This window comes from Schistocerca piceifrons, chromosome 5, assembly GCF_021461385.2.
Source record: "Schistocerca piceifrons isolate TAMUIC-IGC-003096 chromosome 5, iqSchPice1.1, whole genome shotgun sequence".
Lineage (NCBI taxonomy): Eukaryota > Metazoa > Arthropoda > Insecta > Orthoptera > Acrididae > Schistocerca > Schistocerca piceifrons.
In genome coordinates, this window is record NC_060142.1 from 445,376,171 (window position 1) to 445,395,308 (window position 19,138).

Sequence of the window (19,138 nt, forward strand, 5' to 3'; positions counted from 1 at the left end):
ATCTTCAGACCAATGAGTAAGAACCTCCTTCTGGTGGTAAATCGCTAAATGCATCGTGCATTGAAATAAAATCACGACTGTGACTGAAGGCGGTTGTTCTTTATTTTACTAAAGTTATTAAAGTGCATCTAAATGGTGTCCCCGACTCATAGCATTTTCATGCAAAATGAAGCTGGTATTGTGTCAGTACGTTTTATTATCCCACGAAGAGACGGTTGAAAAGTTTATTTTGTACGGAATGTTGTCGCATTGTTGAAGAGAAAGAAGGAAAAAACGGGGAAAGGTTATTGTCAAAACATGTGTTCAGCGAAACGTAAAACTGTATTCTCTCACGTAACGCACATCCACGAATTACTGAATTCACTATCAGACCCTTTTTTTTTTTTTTTTTCCTCCTCGTTTACACAATAGATTAACAGCAGCAGGCGGCTGCCTGCCAGAAGCAGGGAACTTAAAAAAAGAGCGAAGAATAAATGAACAAAGGGAGCAGGACGCAACAGTATTAATGTACGGAGGCAGTGGAGTGACGAAGTGGACAGGTGGCCGGAAATCCCCCTTTAAGCCGGTAATGTACAAAACGTTTATCGCTGTGCCAATACTGAAGGGCGGGGAGGTGAAGCCAGTTGTAATCCGGGAGCCGCTGCCGCCGGTCTGTTTGTTTTTGTACGACGCGTCCTTTCAGAGCGGCAATTATCTTATCGGACAGCGCCTGCATCGGGGTGGCGAGTGCGGTGTGACAGGCCGGGAAGGTTACAAAGGGCGACGCGCGACTGAGATTGATTAGCAACGAACGCCACGTCGCCGTCCAGAGTGTAAACAAATGCAGCAGTCCATACAAATTAGGATTATTTTCAGGACAATGATGTGATGGGGGAATAACGCTGGATGTTGATTTCTGTTAGGGCTGAAATATAATTCAGTATCGCGGTGGCGCATATCACCGTCATCATCTCCAACTATTAGGTCATTCGGCCTGTTCCATCTTAAGAGCCCACTTCTTTACTTCTTTCCAAGCTGTTTCTTCCCGGGTGATAGGGGGAGGGGGGGGGAGGGTTGTAGCTTATCCATTCTCGGCATATTTCCGAACTATTCATCTCTGGATTAATCATTTTTTGTTCCTAGAAAAATAAATGATTACCTTTTATTTCTTAGATCAGTACTGAAATGGAAATGAGCGTTTGGCGTCATTGGCCGGGAGGCCCCTTGCGGGGCAGGTCCAGCAGCCTTGGTGCAGCTCTTATTACATTCGACGCCACATTGGGCGACTTGCACTCCGGACGGGGATGAAATGATGATGAAGACAGCACAACACCCAGTCCCTGAGCGGAGAAAATCCCCGACCGAGCGGGGTGGCGCAGTGGTTACACACTGGACTCGCATTCGGAAGGACGACGGTTCAATCCCGCGTCCGGCCATCCTGATTTAGGTTTTCCGTGATTTACCTAAATCACTCCAGGCAAATGCCGGGATGGTTCCTCTGAAAGGGCACGGCCGACTTCCTTCCCCATCCTTCCCTAATCCGATGAGACCGATGACCATGCTGTCTGGTCTCCTTCCCCAAACCAACCAACCAACCAACCAAAATCCCCGACCCAGCCGTTATCGAACCCGGGCCCGTAGAACGGCAATCCGTCACGCTGACCACTCAGCTATAGGGGCGGACAAGGAACATGTGATTTTTCATGAAATTTATTTAATAGTAAGTTATTATTGGTAGTATACATTTGATGAGTACTGGTCTTTTCATGCACTTGAGGTCAAATATAGAGAGGATTATTTTGGATTTTTCACTTTTCATATAATTATTAACAGTAATTGTGAGTACTCTTTGAATAACGGAAGTTCACTGGTGTTGGACGACGGTTGTTGACATGATGAATTATGGAGTTACTGTGAACCGAAATGTGACCTTTTTGGTAGTAGCAATAACATCATGGGCGACAATAGTTCAATTGGTGTGTTATGGATCACATATAAACCTGGAAGTGACGCTGAAATCTTTCTAACTGAAAGCATTCTAGATGTAATCCCATACCGTTTCGAAATTTCTGCACCGTTACTAAAGGTTTGATTAATCCATTTATAGGATCAGATCAGTATTGAATACCATGATCTCTTTCGAAGCCCCTTCGTTTCTGCTCATTGTATCTCGGATTTAGCTACATCTGCATGTAAACATATATCATGCGAGCTACTGCACAGAGCATAGTGGACGGTATTTCGTACCAATATTATCCGTTTTTTGTCACACGCTAGGGAAAAAAACTACAGCGATGGACAAAAATATGGAAACGCCTAAAGCACAACGCAATACCAAGCCTAATAGCCCAAGACGGCATAGGAAAACCATTGGCGTTCAGAACAGCTTCCAGTCGTCTCGGAAAGGATAAAGTCATATGGCCGGCCGGAGTCTCAGTGCGGTTCTAGGCGCTACAGTCTGGAACCGCGAGATCGCTACGGTCGCGTCAAGATTGGGGAACCATCATTGTACCATAGCTTGGACCTGATCAGCCAAAATGGTCCCAAAATTATCGGGGCCAGTAATGCGACCTTGCAGAGTAACTACGGGGTCCATGGAATACCACGATATGGCTAACCAAATTGTCACCGAACCACCGCCGTGTTTCCTCCTTGGGACGTAATCTCCGCTAGAACTGGAACAGTGCGAAACAAGACTCATCCGACCAACTGACATTCTTCCATTGCTTCGTAGTCCATGTTTTATGGGTTCGGCACCATGTTTTCCTCTATCGGGCATTTCCATCACTGATGGAAGTTTTTGGAAATTTTAGCCCGCCCTGCAATTCCCTGTTCACGGTTCTCCCTTTGTGTTGTTTTGGTGCTGACAAGTCGCGAGTGCGACATTCAGGTCTGCAGTGACTTTAGCAGCTGTCGTCCTAACTTTCCTCACGATCCTATTCAACCACGGTCTGTCAAGATCACTCAACACACACCTTCGTCCTCGTTATGATTTACCTGATGATGTTTTTCGGTTCAAGTGAAGAGAGCTCTTTTAAAAATTTGACTCTGATTTTCTAATAGCGCTTGCACTGTAACAGCATGTAATCTACATCACCAGTTGCTGCATCATGACTGACAGTTGCATGCGTCCAGAAACCGTTTTCGTGTAAGCGGGCGGCAAAACATGCATGGCTGGGCTGTCTTGGTATGAAGGGCTGTCAGATTCCTACAATTTGTGCGTTCACTGCAGGTGAAGGCTATGTCTGAATGAACAGCAGAAGAACTATACAATTGGGTATTAATAGCATGGGCTGATTTTGGTAAACTAAATTCCTTTCTCAAAACCAAATTCCCGATACGTTGTTAGGAACAGGTTTACAATCATTTTATAGTGCCAATTCTGATTTGTGGCAGCGAGACACGAATTTTTAATTTGAAACTACTACAAACAGCATAGTGAACGCAATATTGTGGCCAAGATAGACACGAAGCCCACGCCTACTACAGTAGTACAAATTTATATGCCAACTACCCCTGCAAATGACTAAGAAATTGATGAAATGTATGACGAGATGAAAGAAATTATTCAGGTAGTGAAGGGAGACGAAAATTTAATAGTCATGGGTGACTGGAATTCGAGAGTAGGAAAATGGAGAGAAGGAAACATAGTAGGTGAATATGGATTGGGGCTAAGAAATGAAAGAGGATGCCGTCTGGTAGATTTTGCACAGAGCATAACTTAATCATAGCTAACACTTGGTTCAAGAATCATGAAAGAAGGTTGAATAAATGGAAGAACCCTGGAGATACTGAAAGGTATCAGATAGATTATATAATGGTAAGACAGAGATTTATGAGCCAGGTTTTAAATTGTAAGACATTTCCAGGGGCAGATGTGGACTCTGACCACAGTCTATTGGTTATGAACTGTAGATTAAAACTGAAGAAACTGCAAAAAGGTGGGAATTTAAGGAGATGGGACGCGGATAAACTGGATAAACCAGAGGTTGTACAGAGTTTCAGGGATGGCATAAGGGAACAATTGACAGGAATGGGGGAAAGATATACAGTAGAAGACGAATGGGAAGGTCTGAGGGATGAAGTAGTGAAAGCAGCAGAGGATCAAGTAGGCAAAAAGACGAGGGCTAGTAGAAATCCTTGGGTAACAGAAGAAATACTGAATTTAATTGATGAAAGGAGAAAATATAAAAATGCAGTAAATCAAGAAGGCAAAAAGGAAGACAAACGTCTCAAAAATGAGATCGACAGGAAGTGCAAAATGGCTAAGCAGCGATAGCTAGGGGACAAATGTAACGATGTAGAGGCTTATCTCACTAGGGGTAAGATAGATACTGCCTACAGGAAAGTTAAAGAGATCTTTGGAGAAAAGAGAACCATTTGTATGAATATCAAGAGCTCAGATGGAAACCCAGTTCTAAGCAAAGAAGGGAAAGCAGAAAGGTGGAAGGAGTATATAGAGGGTCTATACAAGGATGATGTACTTGAGGACAATATTATGGAAATGGAAGAGGATGTAGATGAAGATGAAATGGGAGATACGATACTGCGTGAAGAGTTTGACAGAGCACTGAAAGACCTGAGTCGAATCAAGGCCCTGGGAGTAGACAACATTCCATTAGAACTACTGACAGTCTTGGGAGAGCCAGTCCTGACAAAACTCTACCAGTAGGTGAGCAAAATCATGAGACAGGTGAAATATCCTCAGACTTCAAGAAGAATATAATAATTCCAATCCCAAACAAAACAGGTGTTGACAGATGTGAAAATTACCGAACTATCAGTTTAATAAGTCACAGCTGCAAAATACTAACGCAAATTCTTTACAGACGAATGAAAAAATTGGTAGAAGCCGACCTTGCGGAAGATCAGTTTGGATTCCGTAGAAATACTGGAACTCGTGAGGCAATACTGACCCTACGACTTATCTTAGAAGAACGATTAAGGAAAGCCGAACCTTTGTTACTAGCATTTCTAGACTTAGAGAAAGCTTTTGACAATGTTGACCGGAATACTCTCTTTCAGATTCTAAATGTGGCAGGGGTAAAATACAGGGCTATTTACAATATGTGCAGAAACCAGATGGCAGTTATAAGAGTTGAGAGGCACGAAAGGGAAGCAGTGGTTGGGAAGGGAGTGAGACAGGGTTATAGCCTCTCTCCGATTTTATTCAATCTGTATATTGAGCAAGCAGTAAAGGAAACAAAAGAAAAATTCGGAGTTGGTATTAAAATCCACGGAGAAGAAATAAAAACTTTGAGGTTCGCCGATGACATTGTAATTCTGTCAGAGACAGCAAAGGACTTGCAAGAGCAGTTGAACGGAATGGACAGTGTCTTGAAAGGAAGATATAAAATGAACATCAACAAAAGCAAAACGAGGATAATGGAATGTAGTCGAATTAAGTCGGGTGATGCTGAAGGAATTAGATTAGGAAATGAGACACTTAAAGTAGTAAAGGAGTTTTCCTACTTTGGGAGCAAAATAACTGATGATGGTCGAAGTAGAGAGGATATAAAATGTAGACTGGCAATGGCAAGGAAAGCATTTCTGAAGAAGAGAAATTTGTTAACATCGACTATAGCTTTAAGTGTCAGGAAGTCGTTTCTGAAAGTATTTGTATGGAGTGTAGCCATGTATGGAAGTGAAACATGGACGATAAATAGTTTGGATAAGAAGAGAATAGAAGCTTTCGAAATGTGGTGCTACAGAAGAATGCTGAAATTAAATGGGTAGATCACATAACTAATGAGGAGGTATTGAATAGAATTGGGAAGGAGTTTGTGGCACAAATTGACAAGAAGTTGGGACCGGTTTGTAGGACATGTTCCGAGGCATCAGGGGATCATAAATTTAGCATTGGAGGGCAGCGTGGAGGGAAAAATCGTAGAGGGAGACCAAGAGATGAATACACTAAGCAGATTCAGAAGGATGTAGGTTGCAGTAAGTACTGGGAGATGAAGAAACTTGCACAGGATAGAGTAGCATGGAGAGCTGCATCAAACCAGTGTCAGGACTGAAGACCATAACAACAACATATTTTATTTACCTTTTGGTAGACCAGTTGACTGCTAGTCAGTTACCAGCCCTGTTTTGTTTGTGTTGCATCCATTATTTTTCTAACGATCCATTACTTATGTACCTTGACATTTCAACCGGTACTTAAAGTGTTAAGTACTCGCGTGCGGCCGGCCGGTGTGGCCGAGTGGTTCTAGGCGCTACAGTGTGGAAACGCGGAATCGCTACGGTCGCAGGTTTGAATCCTGCCTCGGGCATGGATGTGTCTGAAGTCCTTAGGTTGGTTAGGTTTAAGTAGTTCTACGTTCTAGTGGACTTGTGACCTCAGAAGCTGTCCCATAATGCTCAGAACCATTTGAACCATTTTTGAACTCGTGTGCGTATAAACATGGTCTTGCTACTGCAAGCAATACAGTGTTTTCAGTTAATTTGTATCCTCTTTTATTTTGGTAATTCGAACGTTTATTGCAAACCTTTCAGCAGAAACTTTATTTTCGAATAAAGTGTTTGTTGGCATTAAAAGTGGAAATTAATTGGTTTTTAAAATAATTTTTGGCTGGTTGAAAACTTATATTAATCTGTAGGAAACGAGGGTGAGCTGGCAAAGCAAAACGAACGTAAAGCCTTGTTTGCCACTAATTGTTGCTCGCGCTGGGAAACGAATCTGCAGCAGTGTGCAGAGCAGAGGAGGAGTGCTGGACCATTTGTCCGCTACAAAGGCTGAGCTGACAGATTCTGCGGCTCGCAGGCCGGCGGCGCCCGTGGCCCAGGACCCTCCAAGGGCGCACAAAGCCCCGGGCTTGAATAGCGCCTCCAGTCGCCTTAAAAGCCTGTAATTACAGCCCAGCGCGGCGCAGCCTGTGGCCTACCCCTTCTCCCCTTCCCTTCCCATCCCCCACCCCCTTCACAACCACCAATGTCGACACTTGTTGTCAAAGAGAGCTCGCGAGAGGACCCGCAGCCCGGAGCACGCTGGTTCAACTCCCCAGCGCCGCCTGCCGCCCTCGTACGCGGCACACTTGTGGTGACCGGAGTGCCAGTAGCTGTTTGTGACGGCCCATTACCTCTTCTAACTGACGCCAGCTGCTGGGGGCGGTCTTGTGCTGCCTTGTAATGTGAACCCCAGCGAAATAAAGAGTAGTCACTGTTACGCAGGAAGTATCAATAATAATGCCGTCAGTCTCAAAAAAAATTCGTATTTCATTAACGTGTTTAGGACCTTATGGGTCCATCATCAGGTGCAAATTGTCTAATGTATTATTTACGCCTGCTCGTCAGCGAGGTGTTCCAAAACGTACGTTCCTGAATGAGATTTTCACTCTGCAGCGGAGTGTGCGCTGATATGAAACTTCCTGGCGGATTAAAACTGTGTGCCGGACCGAGACTCGAACTCGGAACCTTTGCCTTTCGCGGGCAAGTGCTCTACCAACTGAGCTACCCAAGCACGACTCACGCCCCGTCCTCACAGCCTTACTTCTGCCAGTACCTCGTCTCCTACCTTTCAGACTTTACCGAAGCTCTCCTGCGAATCTTGCAGAACTAGCACTCCTGAAAGAAAGGATATTGCGGAGGCATGCTGCCAGGAAGTTTCGTACGTTCCTGTTTGTGAAAATGTTAGATGTTAAATCACGAATCTAGCACAGAAAATTAGCTCTTCTAACTGTCGCCGGTTACCGGCGGCGGTCATGTTCTGCATTGTAAGTTGATCCCAGCGAACGGAAGAGTAGTCATTATTACGCAGAAAGCATCAGTAATAACGCCATCAGTCACAAAAAACTTCATGTTTCGTCAACGCGTTTCGGACCCTTTCGGTTTATCATCAGATGCAAACTGTTTAATGTGTTATTTTCGTCTGTAAGTCAGCGAGATTATGCGAAATGTACGTCCCTCTTGTGAGAAGGTCAGATGTTAATTTCAACAGAAAATACGATGAAAAACAGTGAAACATATACCAAACGATCCAAGAAGAATATTTATACCGCTGCAACGTCCACAAATACTGTTTTTGTCCTTCCGTTATGGCACAACACTTCAGTCGAGGCGCACATTTCATTGTACATTCAAAACACTTCACAGACACAGTTTAACGCAAGAGAGCCAAAGATTAAAGTTTGTGTATTGTCGGATACCAGAGTTGAAAAAATAATTTCACTTACATAAGGAATTAAATTTAAATAAGTCTTCGAAATTACTAAAATAACAACGGGTAGCGAAATGTGCATGGTCATGTTATTTTATGGAGGTACATAACATTTACTCCTACCGTTCTAGGGTTTTACTATTGAATTCGTTGTGCAGTACTGTAGTATACCCTGCCAACAAGTATTTAGTTTTGAGTAAATGCTTTTATGGTGGCTGTGTTGTTGTTAAATTGGCTATTTTGAATGATACAGTTACTGTATGTACACAAACGGTTCGTCAGACAGGACGAGCAGCACAGGAAAGAGGCAGAATGGCGTGTGAGGTGTTTACTATTGCGAGCCCCGCGATGACAATACATCAACGAAAGCATGCCAGTCATTGGGTATCACTAACGTTGTTATCTCGTAGTGGTAACACCAACGATAGCCTTATAAAATATCTACGTAAGAGTTAACTTCTGGCGGATGCAATGTAGCTGATGTTGCAGAAGGTCTGGAAGCTACACATATGCCAAACAGGTACAGGAATCGCCGGGAGACTATATGGTTTCGGTTCGTGAGAGGGACGCTCGATCAATAGCGGCCAAAGCTTTTTTTTTTTCTTTTTTAGCTGTGGCACAGAGGCAGCAACAAAAGCTTAACTTTGATGTTTATTGAGTCTAATAGGGAAAAGTAAAAATGCATTAGTCCTGATCTTGAATAAATGTTCATAGGAAGTAATTCTGTGAAGTAGAAGTAGGCAGGAATCGTGAGTTTTGAACACTTTCGAAGTTTGCGGAGTGTTACGCGATTAGGACGTCATGTTAAACAAATTCCTTAGGCGCTCCTGTATAAATTTTGAATATATGGTGAAGTAAATAAGGAATTGAATTATTCGTAGCACGAGATGAAAGTAACCTACGTCTGTAGCTAAGCGAGCTGAGTGCTTTTCTATTCAGAAAATCCGATATGCGTCATAAACTGACTACAAGCTGAAATATATATTTAATTTTGGAGTCTACTACCATTTTAAGAAAATCGTAATGACAGACGTCTGCATGTAGAGGAAGGAGGTCGCTGGTTCGTCTAGGCAAACGGTTCAAATTATTCGTGCCCGCATAACTAATGTACAGAACTCCTTTCACTCGCCCGATAGCCGAAAATTTGAGTACCCCCTTTAGTTAAATTCAGAGAAGAAGATAAATGGGGCAGTCCCAACCCTCCAGTGCTATCAACTACTTTAATGACTGCTAGGCACCAGACCGCTGAATGTAAATATAAAAATGATCAGATCAATAAGATTGGGAACAGATTATACAAAGTAAAACGACTAATAGGAAACCAGATATAAGGGGCAATCAAAACATTTCCGTTCGAAGGCTGTACAGTCTAGAATCAGTAGGTCAATCAGACAAAATCACCGTGAGCCTTGAGCCAACCATCCCATCCACGTACCAAATTGAAACCACCCGTTTGGTAGAACTTCATGTCCTACTAAATGAAGAAGTTCGTAAGTGCCCATTGCACGTTCTAGAGACCGTCAGAAATCGTCAACCCTTCAAGGTCTTTCTTATGGGACCAAAGACGTCATGATCACATGGAAAGAGATCAGGACCATAGTATGGGTGGTCGAGTGTCTCCCACTTTAAATGCCCGTAATGGATTAGTCTTGACTCCCAGATCGACTAGCGCCTTGTGTAGAACCGCGACCAGCATGGAACTTGTCACACCGTTCCACAACGGTGGTTTTCGACAGAAGTGCTGCCCCATATACATCCTCCATGTCTTCTACCAATGTTCATCCTTCGGTAGCCGAGAATAGAATAACAGCATGTTGGTCCTGCCCCGACGCATTTAGTGACCACATTGCCATAGCTCAAGTTTCTGAATTTACCACGCGCACATCAGGAAGACACACATGCCACACTAATCTTTTGCTTATATGTCAGTGCTTGATCAGTCGTGGAGCAAAGCCGCCATCGCCGCATTTTGTTAGTGTGGGCAGCCTACACTAGAGGCAGGTATGCACTAAGGGGTAAAACTATTGTCCTCCTTTGATTGACAGATCCTTAACCTATTGTTCTGCTAAGAGTATTCTTCCTTTTGATTGACAGGTCCTTAATGTATTGTTCTGCTAAAAGGACCCTTCTTTTTCATTGACAGATCCTTAACCTATGCTCCCCCCACTCCCTCCCCCTCCCCCAACCCCTCAGGCAACCACCAACTCACCCTCTCCCCCTCACTGCTACAGGTACACTTCCACATCTCAGCTATTGGAACAGCCCCTCTCACTCTCATCAATTTTATTGACTAGTTAATTAAATTGATCAATTAATTAACTTCTCCCCATCTGGTAAACTTCTCCCCTCCCCCTCCCCTTCCCTAGGAAATGGCAAAAAGTTCAAATTTTGGCAGGGGTTAAAGGTCAATTTGGCTACCTCAGCTAACCTTACCCCATCCCCTCCCCCCTACCGCCCCTCCACCAGAAAATGGTGGGAAGTTCAAATTTTGGTGGAGAAAATATCAATTGGGCTGCCTCCACTAACCTAAGAAAATGGCGGGAAAGTAGATCACTTGGGCTACCTACACTAACCTAAGTCAGCCAACCACCACCTCTTCCTTGGAACTGGTGGGGTAAAGGACTCAACCTGTACTGGAGAGGATGATTGAAAGTCTTTATTTTGCAGGCAGTCTTTATTTAAACAATTTCAGGCAGTAGCTCCAACCAGTGTGTTCACTATAAGGTCTGGAGTCCAACTGACCTAGTTCACAGTACTGCCACCAGAGTGCACTTTCATCCTGTGATGGTCTGGGGGAAAAATGGCGGGAAAAGGACTCAGCCTGCATTGTGCTGTTGGAGAGAGGAAGGAGTGTACTTTATTTATTCTGGAACAATTTATTTAGGAGTGGATTTCATTTAGTTTATTTATTATACTGATATAAAACAATTGCTGTAATATGCTTGGAGCCACAACACACAGCCTATAGACCTACAAACTACTTGTAAATCACTGAAATAATGCAGTACACTGATGTGAAGACACAGAAACACCTCGTTAACTATCAAAATAACGCATGAAAGATGCTCTGCAGACACACTCACTAATTCTAAAGTTACCATATAATGCAGTACATAGCCTACAGACATGCAAACCACTCATAAATCATCGAAATAATGCATATGTAACGCTCTGCCAACACGCTCACAACGCTTAAACAGCCGAAAATAATGTAGTGCACAAACACTCAGTGCACATAAATAATGCTTTCGAACTAACATCAACCGCGACGTATCAACGAACTGGCCCCCTATGGAACTCCAAGGCACGCACATCAGGCAGCACGCTCACACCAGTCCCATACATGAGACACCTCGGTCTGCGCGCATGTTTACCAGTCTTGGTGCGATACCTCTCTGCATGTGGATACTGACGTCACAGGTCATGCTATAGAAATCTGTTCCAATGCTTCCCAGAATAGCACAGAGTGCATCGCACCTAGCGATCCAAATAGGACATGCGAGCTGCATCAAGCTGTGCATGTGTTTACCTGCTGAGCATGACTGACGCATCACTGTAAAATGTTAGCATAACAACCATCGCAGGCGCCTCTAAAAGATTCTCAATGTTATACTGACATCACATGGATATGTAAATAAGAGCCAAGTCGACCTATCGGAAATTGTAAAGTGTCGTAGAAATAGTTAACGGTCAATTTTGAAGGAGCTTGTCTGCATGGAAATTCTTGTCCTAACAGAACCTGTTTACAATAATAGCCCAGAATAACATTCATCCTGACGGTCCTAATGTGGACCCCCTCCATCACGACCTACCTTTCCTGGAAATTGTTATGTAATGCTTTCAACAAACATCTCTGAAACACAAATTTTCTCACTGCTATGTAGTGGCTACTATGTCCCAGCACAAAGGATCTCTTGTGAATGACTGGAGCATTCTGACTGGCTCTTACTGAAGTTAAACCCTGCAAAAGTAATCTACAGATCGTCAAATACACCCCACGTATTCATCGTGCTGCTGTGTAGCGCCGATGGACGAAACTATCGCCGTAAACGCGGCCCATGACCACAGCCGAGGAAGAGTGTGTCAACCAGAGAGAGGCCAGCCAGCCATGGACGACCCCACATCCTGGGAGAACACTATCAATACTCCCAGTGCAAACACTTATTGTATTGAATCTTCACAAATTTCTACAGAATATTCATGTGACGCACGTGGTCCTGAAGGTGACTCAATACAAACTGGGTATTAGTTCACTGTTCACATGTCTAGGGGATGCCAGAAGTTTTCTCGGACTCTCTGAACCGGTGTAGAAAGGATGGGCAAGCCCAAGTACAGAACAAAGGCGTCTCCTGAGATGCTGTTTACAGCCTCGACCTGCCTGCTTGCTGCTGTCCTTTCTACGATCATCTTCAGACTCACAAGAATATTCGGAACTGGACACATATTTATCAGTGTAACTACAACTTATTATTAGGATATCTGCCGTAGTCCGACACCGAGTGATTTACTGGATATATTTCCTCTTTATGACTGTGCATCTGAAACAAATCTCAGTATCTACAGTACACATAATTTTCAAAAACATTTTTTCATTCCCCTTATGGCTATTGATGTGCTGAATCTATACCTCCCTCACGTTGGGACACGCAGTAATGATCGCCAGAAACTCGTACGTATACTGCAAAGACTGCTCTACAAATTCTAGGTCAGTTCCCCTCAGCACAAAGGACTCACTGTTTCTGGCCCTGACCTATTTGCTTGCTTGCTTGTTTTCTAAACCAATTTCCAGACTCTGCGATTACAATAACATACCTAATTTCACATGACTCGCCAGAATATCATATCATTTTCGCGATAGTTCTCTATATGAAGCACATAGCAGTGTGCTACCGATCGTTCGTGCAACGTAATTCCTAAGATATAGACTGGAAATTATTTCTCTAGAAACCCTAAACTTTAGCGCAGTGGAGAGTACTGTAAACTATTGAGTAACTAGAAACTGATCTCGTCTGCGAAGTTCTCGAAAAAAATAGAGGAAACTGATATTTCCACTCACGAATACTGATGTCAGTGATATAACGTATCCCAAATCATCCTTATAATTTACAAAGTCAACTCATGTCTAGTGAACCAACAGACATGTCTTCCGCCCGTCTTTCACCTGCTGGATGTGCCCACCGCACTCGATGTTCTCTCAACCAAATAAAGTCGGGAAATGTGCAGAAGCAGTCAACCAGACAATTTACATGGAAGGGAATAATGATACAGCGCTAACACATGTCCATGTTGAATCTTCTTAAATTTTCACGCGATCACGAAAGTTTTCCAAGACATACTAAGTAATTGTTCGCTATTACGCCGTCTAGAGGATTACATGGTTAACTCAACTACATTCCTGCATCCCTACAGGCCTCTCCATTCGGACAGTTCCTGCCGTTACGGGAAACGTGAATCATTACCACCAGAGGCCACCGGCACTGTGTGCCCAGCATGTAGACAGTATCAGAATCCTCCTAGGAAACCGGACACATATTTATTTGATCACTGTACATACAATTAAATGTTATGATTGCGGTCTCAATGGAGTAACATTCGACAATGAGCGATGTATCGGAAATAAACCCTGTTGACGGCTGTGGCTCTGGAAATAGAAATACCTGTGCCATTCTTATGACCTGACGTACTCTCCCTTTTGCTATCACAGTATTCCACGTCAAATCCATACCTTCCTTACGACTGGACAGTCATTTTCATGTATTAAAACACAACCACCTAGTTTACAAGCCTGATGCTCAAGGTGAACCTATCACGTATCCCCTACTATTAAGTATAATAATTCGCCAATAACTCATTGTCGTCGATACGAAAAAATACTGACCGAAAATCAGCGTCTCATAAGTTTTTCTTGCAAGTGGTACCACTGCGTCTTAGAAGGACATTTTGCATTGAGTCGCCTTCGGGACTGCATGTGCTGCGTGTATACTCTGCGGAAATTTGAGAAGATACAGTAGGACAAGTCTGTAGCACAGTGTTCTCCTGGGATGTGGTGTCGTCCATGGCCGGCTGACCTCTCTCTGGTTGACACACTCTGTGGTCATGGGCCTCGTTTACAGCAGTAGTTTCCTCTGTCGGCACTGCAAAGTGGCACAGTGAATACATGGGGTGTATTTGAAGATCTGTAGATAACTTTTGCAGGGTTTAACTGTCAGTGCAATATGACGATCTGTACAAAATAGTTTTGTCGCTGAAAGTCTCGTCTGCAGAAATGGAAGGTGGACAGTGCTTTCACACCAGCAGTATTAGTAATTTGGCAGGTAAGTTCAGTAAGAGCCAATCAGAATGTTCCAGTCATTCACAAGACATCCTTTGTGCTTGGGCATAGGTGCTGCTACATAGCGATGAGAACATTTGTGTTTCAGAGATGCTGGGAAGCACTGGAACAAATTTCTATAGCGCAACCTGTGACATCAGTATCCACAGGTAGAGAGGTATAGTGCCACCAATGGTAAATATGCACGCATGGCCCAGAGGTGTCTTGTGTATGGCACCGGTGTGAGTGCGCCTTGGAGTTCTGTAGGACGACAGTTTGCTGATATGTTTCAGTTGATGATTGTTCAAGCGTTTTTAATGTGCACTGAGTGTTTGTGCACTAGATTATTTTCAGCTGTTTAAGCGTTGTGAGCTTGTTGGTCGATCATTATATACGTATTATTTCGGTGATTTACGAGTAGTTTGCATGTCTGTAGGCTATGTACTGTCTGCAGAGCGTCTTACATACATTATTTTGATAGTTTACGAGTTGTTTTCGTGTCTGCATATCAGTGTACTGCATTATTTCGGTGACTTATTAGTAGTTTGCAGGGCTGTAGGCTGTGTAATGTATTATTTCGATAGTTTACAATTAGCAAGCGTGTTTACAGAACACAATACATATATTAGTTTGACAATTTACTAGTCGTTTTCAGATCTGTACATCAGTGTACTGCATTATTTCGGCAATTTACGTGTAGTTTGCAGGTCTGAATGTACTTTACTGCATTATTTCGGTTATTTACGAGTAGTTCGTGGGTCGGCAGGCTGCATTGGGACCCCAAACACATTCGAACAAGTGTTTTATAGCAGTGTTATAAATAGATTACGTGAAATCCATCCCTAAAGGAATTTTTCCGAAATAAATGAAGTACACTCCTTCCTCTCTCCAGCAGCCCAGCGCAGGTTGAGACCTTTCCCCGCCATTTTTGCCAAAGACAGCCATGGGATGAATGTGCCCTCTGGTGGCAGTACTGTGTACTAGGTCAGTTGGACTCCTGAACTCATGGTGAACACTCATATTGTTTTAATAAGGGCTGTCTGCAAAATACAGACTTACATCCATCCTGTCCAGCACTGGCTGAGTCCTTTCCCCACCAATTCCAAGGAAGAGATGGTGGTCAGATGACTTAGGTTAGTGGAGGTAGCCCAAGTGACCTATTTTCCCACCATTTTCTTAGGATAGTGGAAGTAGCCCAATTGACCTTTTGCTGCCAAACTTTGAACCATTTTCTGGGGGAGGGGAGGGAAGGGGTGGGCGTTTACCAGATGAGGAGAGATTAATTCATTGATCAATTTAATTAAGTGGTCAATCAAATTCATGAGAGTGAGAGGGGCTATTCCAATAACTGAGAAATGAAAGAGTACCTGTAGCAGTGAGGGGGTGGTTTGGAGGTATCCTGAGGGTTCGTGGGGGCGTGAGAAGGAGTGGTGGTACGACACGTTAAGGACCTGTCAATCAAAACGAAGGATACTCTTAGCAGAACAATAGATGGAGGACCTGTCAATCAAAGGAGAGCAATAGGTTTGCCCCTGACTGCGTACCTGCCCCTAATGCAGGCAAATCGCGCTATTGGTGGCTTCAGTCCACTACTCTCGTCTCTTCCTGCATTGCTGTGGTCACTGCTTCCACTGACGTCGAATCAATTCGTTTCCTCCCTCTACCAGGTTGTTCACCAAAAGACCCCGTCTTTTCAAATTTCCGGATTTTTTTCTCCAGACCCACAACAGTCATCGGACCAAAGCCTTTTTTCGCCCTTCAGTGTCCGGAATTTCTGCAGAGCGACTTGTGCATAGTCATCATTCTTGTAATACAGCTTTACAAGCAGAGCGCGATCTTGCATCGAGCCAGTCATGGCGAACCATGCAGACGCGAATAGAGGAAAAGCCGTGTACTGGCGTGTTAATACCAGCTTCAGTGGGTCGTGTGTATGACCGGTGTTTTCATTTACGCATTCTGACACATACAGCGCCTCTATTGATCAATTTTCACTTTACTTTTTCCCTTCTGCCGCATGTTTCCCCCTACTCTCAGATAATATTCCGTTGCAGTTTGACGTCATTCTGACCAGTAGTGTTATTTCTACAGCCTTTGAAAGTTTAACTTTATAACCATCCCGTACATTATTGCATACATAAGCGATATTTGATTGTATTTTCAATGAAACAAATAAATTAAAACAATTACTCGATACATCTTACGGCTGTTGGACTAGATGAAAGATAATTAGTCTGTTAATTAGCCCATGTGTGCCCCTATATTCAATATTTGTGGTGGAATATACTTCACAAATGTTCCTCGAACTTTTAATTGCCAGCCGTGGTGAAAAAATTGGTTCAAATGGCTCTGCGCACTATGGGACTTAACATCTGAGGTCATCAGTCCCCTAGAACTTAGAACTACTTAAACCTAACTAACCTAAGGACTTCACACACATCCATGCCCGAGGCAGGATTCGAAACTGCGACTGTAACGGTCGCGCGGTTCCAGACTGAAGCGCCTAGAACCGCTCGGCCACACCCGTGGTGAAAAAGGAAAGCTCTCCGTTGATGGTCCGTACAAACAGTACTGTGTGCTACAACTGCTCGGTGTCTCTGGCGAGGACCATTAGTTGTCAAAGATAGATGCGGACTTCTCAGACGAACAGAGAATGGAAGAATCAGCAGGCGATGAATGTCATCAGGAAGATAACAGCTGTACATCACTCTTCTGCACAATCTAGAACATCAGCTTTCATCTTCTTGTGCCATTTGTCAGAAATAATATATTATTCCTCCAATGACAGAAGTTATTACTCGCCATGTACGTTTATTGCTTCGTTCCGATTTATCAGAGATTGTCTCCTGCCCGAAATAGTTAGATTTCATTTGGGCCTAATGTAAAGCCACCCTAGGCAGTTTCCATTGGATTACAAACGTATGTCCTTCCGGACGTGATTAGGTCCAATAGCATTTCAGTTAATTCAACAGCGCAGAGGCTGTGTGGGCAATGAAACAGCAAGCTGGTCTTTAATTGCAACCTGCACCGCCTTCTATCTTGACACGTGTTGTAAGGAACGCTTCAAACGTTACTAAGAAAAGAATCTTGGGGGGTGGATAGTGAGCATTTATCTGATGGCTGATTATTATCAGTGATGAGCACAGCAATCAGTCTCATACAAATCTGTATTTTACTGCAGATCTAGCTAGATTTGAGCTAAAGTATAGCATTGCGTTTAGTAGAGCAGAGAGCGTGTTTTTGTACGTGTTGTTGAAACGACTTTAACCTGCCTATAGCTCATTTCACACTGAGGATGCTATTCACAATCCAACACAGCCTGCCACACTGTACGTCATACATATTATACATACTGGGCACCTGATACTGTGTATGATAGATACTGTGACTGGCTGTGTTGGCCTGTAAACAGCTGTCTCGGTGTGAAACGAGCTATGGGCAGGTGAAATGGTTTTAACAACATGTGTACATACAAGTTTTTTCGGTCTAAATGTCCCGCCGCTAAACGCACTGACGATGGCTAAACTGTAGCTGATCCGCAATTAAATACATATTTATACGAGACCGACTGCTGTGTTCATCGCTGATTATAACATTTTCACAGTCGCTGAGCACAACAAACGGTTCCTAATGGAAACCAACTTTCTGGCTTATTTATAGTTATTTTTGATTGATTTATAGCTTCCTTACTGAAAGCAGAATCCTCAATCAAGGCAGGCATCTGAAGTGACACTAGGGAGATTGTAAATTAATTAGAATTTATTTTTGAGGCCAAGAATAACAACTTGCCTTGAATGACAACAAATGTAAGAATGTAGTTTGATTTCACATTCGTTACCCCAATGTGTTCTTATGTATATGATTTGTATAAAAAAAAGGTGTACAATTCTTCGTTCCTTTGTCAAATTTAAAAAAAAAACGGACTTACATCGTTCCTGCAACCGGCCAGTGATTTGTTTTCAGCTTATTCCACCAGTCAATGACATACACGTTGCTAATATTTGCAGCCATTCTTCCACAGTTGACACGTGAATTTTGTTTATTCTTTATTGAACATTCTCACTGTATACTATATTTGGCAAAAGCATCTAGGCCATGTGAAGATGAAATATTTGTAATGGAAACCTGTAAAGGTGCTTCTTAAATAAATCAAAACAAAAGAAAATAGCTTGTGGTTCATATGGTTCAAATGGCTCTGAGCACTATGTGACTTAACATAGGAGGTCATCAGTCCCCAAGAACTTAGAACTACTTAAAACTAACTAACCTAAGGACATCACACACATCCATGCCCGACGCAGGATTCGAACCTGCGACCGTAGCGGTAGCGCGGTTCCAGACTGAAGCGTCTAGAACCGCTCGGGTACATCGGCCGGCTCGTTTGTGGCTGCTGCTATTAAAAAGGGTAAAGCTGTCCACAGTCCGATGGTTAATTTGAACACACTAATATATTCCAACATTGCCCTAGCGAAGGTGGTACTGCTGTTCTTTCCTCCACCCTTTGTACTGACTTGCCTAGCCTGTTATACTGGGATCTAAAGTTTAATGTGGACTCCGAATCACTGTGCTGCTCGGCTTTTGGCACATATACAACCGTTCCAGGAGGCGAACGGAAAGGTAAACTAAAGAAACATTTATGCCCTTTTTGAGGAAAGAATGTTTTCCTGCAAGGAAGTGAATTGAAACAAGTATTT